This window comes from Arachis duranensis, chromosome 10 (assembly GCF_000817695.3).
Source record: "Arachis duranensis cultivar V14167 chromosome 10, aradu.V14167.gnm2.J7QH, whole genome shotgun sequence".
Classification (NCBI taxonomy): Eukaryota; Viridiplantae; Streptophyta; class Magnoliopsida; order Fabales; family Fabaceae; genus Arachis; species Arachis duranensis.
Genome location: NC_029781.3, coordinates 8,965,527 through 8,972,845, shown reverse-complemented (window position 1 = coordinate 8,972,845; position 7,319 = coordinate 8,965,527).

Here is a 7,319-nt window from a genome sequence, read left to right as displayed (position 1 = left end):
CCATATCCATCATATGACCAATCATCCATACCATATTTTTATGACAATTATGAGCAAGAACCCTTTGAACCACCACAACCCTATCAAGATTACTCCCAAAAACCACCTCAATGCACACCATCTCCACAATTTCATCAAGAAGAACCACCTTCCTACCATGAACTCTCTCTCCAAAATAATGAACCTTCTTGCTCACCCCAAGCACCAATAGATGATTCTCTCACTTTGTTACTTCAAGGATAAGAAGCCATGAAGCGGGATACACTTGAGTTTGTGACCAATTTGACCAAGGTGGTGCATACTTTAGCCCACCAATGTTTGAAGACTCAAGGTAATTCCGTGACCACATGGTGAAAGGTAAAAAAAAGCGCAAAGCATGAAGGAGAAATTGGAAAATCCGGTGAAGAAGGAGGAGTCAAATTTTGTGTTGGAACAATTGGAGGAGCCTATGATCATTGAAGAAAAGGAAGAAGTGGTTGAAGATTTAGGAGACGTTGAAAGTCCATGGGAATGTAGCATCATGGAGAACTTTTCCAAGAAGCTTGATATTGATGTTAAGGAGGGTGCGCAACCTCCAAGCATATCATCGTTGAAGACTTGGAAAAAGCTTATCAAGAAATGGATTCAATCATGGATGAATTTCTTTCTACAATGGAATCCTCTCTCATTGGACATGAAGTTGAAACTATAAAAGAGTGTGCACAACCTCCCAAGGAAAACGAAAATGGCATGGTGTATATCGAAATTGAAGAATATGAAGAGGTTGATCAAGAGATGGATTTATTCATCAATGAATTCTTATCCAAAATTGAATCGCCTCCCATTGGGCAAGATGAATTTCTTGAAGACAACACCAAGCCATGTGATAAAAGGGGAAAGGTTGAAATCAAGGAAGCTCACAAAGAGGTGGAAATACACAAAGAAGAGCACAAGGAAGTGGACCTTGCATTGTCTAAGTGTGGGGAAGTCTCCCTTCCCAAGTCACCATCCAACACAACATTCAAGTATAGGAACGATGATTGGAAGAATGCCACTGTACAAGGGTATCGAAGGAAGGCTTGGTACGCTAAAGAGAAATCTATATGCCAACCACCCGGAAAGAAAAAGTATGAAGATCAAATTGAAGACGGGTGTGAAGATAAGATATGGGATCCCGGTTTGCTATATGAAGACCAACTATGGGGACTCATATCTTGGGTGGAAATCTGCCCAAGCTTAATGAAAATGGTTGGAAATTCTGTCAACCAATTGAGGAGCATGGATCCTGGGAGATTCAAGGATGAGTACAAACATAAGCCACCATGACAATAACCACCTCAAGATGTCCAACTTAAGGACTTAAACTAAAAGTGCTAGGTGGGAGACACCCCACCATGGTAAACTCTTTCCACTCTCTTTTATTTTTGCTTAATAAGTGATTTGAGTTACCATTGTAGGTAGATGTTTCACATAAATTTGTTTGTACAACTTAATTGTTAGCTTAGTCACATGTATGTTGTGTTTAATAGTAGATGAATAATATCAAATTGCATTTTTGTGAATTGTATGATGGTTGATTGAATAAAGAGTTGTGAACAGTATGGGGAGCACCCAGCATAATTTTTCTGAAAAAAAAAGGGGGTGGACGCGCGCGCACAATGTACGCGCACGCGTCCCTGTACGGATGCATCATCACCCACGTACCCGAGAGTTGGGCCTCTCTTGGGCAAAAATTATGCCCTGAGCCCAACATAACCCACGCTGACGCGCACTACGTGCGTGCGCACACATTATGGGAACATGGAAGTTCACGCGGACACGCACTTGCCGCGCCCGCGTCGATCTGTTGCTGCAAGTTTTTGAGCCAAGTCCCAGAGAGTTGAGCCGGATCTGGGCCAGCTTTAAGCCCCTGGCCCAACTCAATCTGCGTGGACGCGCACTTGCTGCATGCGCGCCCGTATGTCCAAGGTGGAACAGACGCGAGCGCACGCATCGCGCTAGCGCACCTTATCACAAATTATTAATGTACGCGGACGCGCGCTGTACGCGCGCGTGCCCTTACATGCTGCCGCCACTCTAGGCCTTCGCCCCGAGAGTTGGGCGTGTGTCAAGCCCACTCTAAGCCTCAGCCCCAACCCCATGTACGCGTCCGCGCCTTGTACGCGCACGCGCCCTTGCATAAATTGCCAACCCACGCTAAAGCGCACTGCACGCTCACACGTGGATCTCCATTTTCCTCAATGTACGCGGACGCGCAATGTGCGCGCCCGCGTCGATTCAAAAATAGGATAACCCTAATGCGCGAAGTGCACTGCGCAGTCGCGCACCTTCTCTCGTCTCCCTCCCAACCTCCATTCTTCTTCTTCTTCTCCATAACCGCCGTGGCAGCAGCGCCGGCCACCACCACACGGCTGCCCCTTCTCTCACCATCACCCCACTCGTCCTCGTCCTCCCTCTCTCCTCCTCCCTTCGGTCAAACGCCCAACCGCCGCAGCCACCTTCTCCGCCACCATTCCATCATCACCGTCGGCGACAAAGCACTCGGCGGCACCTCCCTTTCTTTCCTTCTTTCACATTTTCCTGTCAACCTCCTTCACTCAGTCTCTCGTTCTCCCGTTGCAACCACCGCCGTCGCTCTTCTGCCATAACCGCCACCATTCACGGCAGCGCAACTTCTGATTTTGCTGCTCCTCCCCCAATTTCCTTTCCATTCTTAGTTCCCCTCCGCTCCCAGGTTCCTGCTCCATTTCTGTTTTTTTTTTCTTTTCTGTTTTTTCTTTTTAATGGTTCATTTCTGTAGTTACTGTAATTGTCTGTTAGTTAGTTTAAATTCAAATGTTGCATGTTAGGTTAGATAGAAATATTTGCTGTTAGGTAGCTAGGACTGGATAGAGGATTCTAGGCCTGATAAGTGCTCCGAATGTGCATATTTGCTGTTTGTTTCCTTGGGTACTGTATATTGATTTTGGGTTGCTATTTTATGAAAATTGTGTTGCCTGCATGATATTTCACTGCTGCTGTGTTTAATTGATGTTATAATCCTACTGTTTGTGCTATCTTGCTATCTGGGAACGTCCAATTTTAAGCCGGAATGCTGCCCAATTTTCAAGAGAATTAGTTTCATTTTGGTCTTTATTTCAATTTTGGGCCAATTTCCGCTTCCTTTTAAACTTCCCGGATTTGCATCAATCATTGTGAACATGAACCACAACTTCTCTTGTCTTTGAGCAAAAATATCATCATGCCAACTAATCCACTTTTCTAACTTACTAATTTCTTTAACCATTTGACATTTACTCACCTTTAACCCTCTTTAACCATTCTTTCTAAAGTATGATGATTTTATGCTTAATGAGTTAGAGTTGTTGACTTTAATGAAGCTTGCATTCTTGGTTTACTTGTTCACTTATGTTTACTTGTTACCAATTCTTTGCATATTCATTTCAACATCATGATTGTTCTTAGCCAAATGTATCCTGAACATGCCTTCTTTGTTACATGCTAAGTGTTTTATTGCTTATATTCTATCATATTTTTCAGGATGTCGGATAAAGGAAAAGCTATAGCCACTGCCTCCAAGAAAAGGAAACACTCTACACCCTCTATTCCCTCCATTTATAAGAACTATGCTAAGAATCCTCTGAATGACGAAGAAAAAGAAAATCAGCAGTTACCTTCTACGGATCCGACCAAGTTCTCCAATCTCTACTGTGAGCTTCGATTTTCCAAATATCGAACAATGAAGCTAAATACTGAGAAGAAATTGCTCCTACCCAATGATGTGAGACGGTCCATTACTAGCCGGATCCTTGAGTTGGGTCTCGATTTTGTTGACAGAGATTTGGGGGATATTAACATCTCTTGGGTGAAGGAATTTTACTGCAACTTCTTCCGTCCCACTTTGGATTCGGTTCAGGTGAGGGGTAGAGAGATCCGACATATTCCTGATGGCACTTGCGCCCATCAGTAGGCCGAGTTGGCCATACACAGCATGACTTTTGATTATGAGGCACTTAGGAGCATCATTGGTTTACCGGATGCTACATGGGTTATGGATGCAAACAATACCAAGCCTAAGGGGATGCTATTTGCTCACTTGACTAGAGAGGCCAAGACTTGGCAGATGATCTTTGCCCACTATGTCTTGCCTACCACTCACTTCTCTGAGATCCCTATGGAGATGCTTTTGCTGATTCGGTGTGTAATGGAGGGGAAGGATGTCTATTTTCCTCGACTTATCCGACAGTGCATGTGGCGGGCGCATATTCATGGCCTACTTCCATTTCCTACTTTGGTCACGGTGGCCTACTTCTATTTCCTACTTTGGTCACGAGTTTGGCGTCCCTAACTGAGGTACCCTGGCTGGACGATGATGTGACACCACCACCCCCTGATGCAGATGACAAGGAGGTTACTATTCCTTGGGGTGGTTGGGTGCACGAGAAGCCCCCAGCTAGACGCCGTTCTAGAGCTAGAGCAGTCGTGGGGACACCTTCACCATCAGCCCCTACAGCAACCCCATCCTCTTCTACAGCAGCAGCTCCATCTTCATCTACAGCTCCACCTTCAGTCCCTGAGCCTACTTACCTATTGGTCCAGCGTCTATTCCGGTTTTTGGAGCGAGAGAGACTCCATGTCAGACGCCGATTAGATCGGATGGAGCAGGCGCTTATTTCTCTGGGTGCTGAGTTACCTCCGCTTCCCGACTCTCCGGCCTCCGATGAGCCGGATCATCAGGAGGAGGATGCGGAGGCACCGACTCAGCAGGATGCCCCAGCCACTACAGAGCCACCACAGCCCCATGCGGAGCTGATCCCACCGCCTCAGACAGATTCAGCACCTACCGTTGTCCCTTCCACTGATCCTCCGGTTTAGCATCGAGGACGATGCTTGATCTTAAGTGTGGGGAGGGAACCGGTGAACATTTTGGCTACTTTCTTAGTTTTGCATATCTCTTGTATATATTTTGATGCATTTTGAGTTTACTTTGGATACTTTTACTACTTATTTTGGATTTTAGATATTTTGATGCTTATGGATATTTTTAGATGTTTTAGATGATAGATTCCATACTTTTAGCTGGATTTTTCTTTATACCTCTTTGCATATCTTTCTTTTTAGTTTGTGGTTGTGATTAGAAATCATCCTTTGAATTGCAAACACTTAGTCACCCTTTTGCATGAGAAATTGGTTTTAAGCAGAAAAGGAAAGGGTGAACTAAGAAAATTTTTGAATTTTTCAATCACAACAATGCTTAGTCAAATATTGAAATTTTTTGTGATCCTTGATTTGCTTGATTCTATATGTCCATTTATTTCTTGTATTTGTGCATTTGTATGATTGAGGCCATTATTTCATTAGCCTACTTACCCAAATAGCCTACCTTTTACTCCCCATTGTTAGCCAATTTTGAGCCTATGCTTAACCAACTTATTCTCATTTTAGCACATTACAAGCCCAAGGCGGAAAACCAATGAAAGTCCTTGTTTGGATCTTTGATTAGCCTAGGCTAGTGAGAGTGTTTATTATTCAAAGTCGGTGAGGCTTGGGAACATTGGATGGGATGAAAAAGGGTAGTACACTTTCATATTTTGGAATTGGGAACATGTTCATGTATTGATTGAATGTATAAAACCTTATGCATTGACATTCTTGTGTATAGTTGAAAAGAAAAAAAAAAGAAATAAGAGTGAAAATGAGAAAAACAAAAGAATAAAAAAAAGAAAAAAAAAAAGAAAAGAAAAAAAAAAGAAAAGAAGAAAAATAATAAAAAGGGGACAAAATGCCCCAAGGTGAAGTTCAACAAAAAAGGAATCAATGCATAAGTGTTATGAATTAAAGAATAGAATGCATGAGTATGTAAGAAAAAGTGAAGAATGAGTAGTTAGATTAGTTTGAATTTGTATAGGTCATTATGTAGGTTAGGTGGGAAAGTCTATATTAATCCAAGATTCAAACTCTAGCCCACTTAACCATAAATGATCCTACCTTGACCCTAACCCCATTACAACCTAAATGAAAGACCTCATGATGAATGTATGCATACATTGAATAAGTGTTGATTGTTAGAAGAAAATCAAATCTTGGAAAGCTAGAATAGAAGAGAATTGAGTGAATTAACCCTTAAACACTTGAGTGAATAGAGCGGATACACATCCGGCGAGGGTTCAAAAGTTCAATTACATGTATTCACCCATATTATCTATATTCTTGCAAGTTTGAATTTTCTTTTATAATTCAATACAATTGTGGTTTGGACTTAACTCTTATTGCCCTAATTATTGTGCTTACACATGTTCTCTTGAGAATTGATTTGTTTGAACTAAGCATTTGCATTTACTTTAGGTAGTTGCATTTAGATAGGACTCATATAGTTTAGTTGCATTCAATAAATGTCACATCTCTTAGTTCCTTCTTATTTTAGCATGAGGACATGCTAAAGTCTAAGTGTGGGGAGGTTGATAAATCCCATTTTTAGGATTTATCTTGTATTGAATTTAGAGTGTTTTGATAACCTTTTCTCACATTTAGCCTATGAATTAGCATGGTTTTGTTGTCTCTCCCATATTTATGCTTAAGTGTAAAAACATGCTTTTTAAAGCCTTATTTTGATGAATTCTAATTTTTCCTTGATTCCATAAGATGCCTTGATGTGTTTGCTAGTAATTCCAGGATTGAAATAGGCTAGGCATGGATCAAAGGAAGCAAGGAAGGAAGCATACAAGTGGAGAGAAGCATAAAAAGTCAAAGAAGCAAAGTCAGCACAAAAGACAAAAGAATTGATCTTGGCCAAGCACGCGCACACGCACAAGGCCCTCGCGCGCACATTACAGAATCGACCAGGGACGCGCACGCGCCGGTGACAGCACATGACTTCATTAATGCAACACGTGCCTGGCGATTTGAGAGGGTTTCTGAACCCATTTTTGGCGCCAATTGCTGATAGGAAGGAATAAAAGGATCAATGATTGAAGGGGGAGGCAATTATTGAATCTAGGGGATCATATAGCATAATTAGGATTAGTCTAGAGTTAGTTTTAGAGAGAGAAGCTCTCACTTCTCTCTAGAATTAGGATTAGATTTAGGTTAATCTCTCTTCTTAGATCTAGGTTTAATTCATGCTTTGATTCACTTTTCATTTACCAATTCTTAATCTTCTCCTCTTCCTCTTTCTAGTTATGTGCTTTAATAATCGTAATCCTTCATTTTGTTTTGGATAGATTGTTTTTCCTTTGTTTCTTTCAGTAATGCAATTTGAGGTAATTCATGATAATTGTGATTTCCTTGATTGTTGTTGTTAATTCCTTTCAATAATTGTTGTTAGATTCTATTCTTGTTGT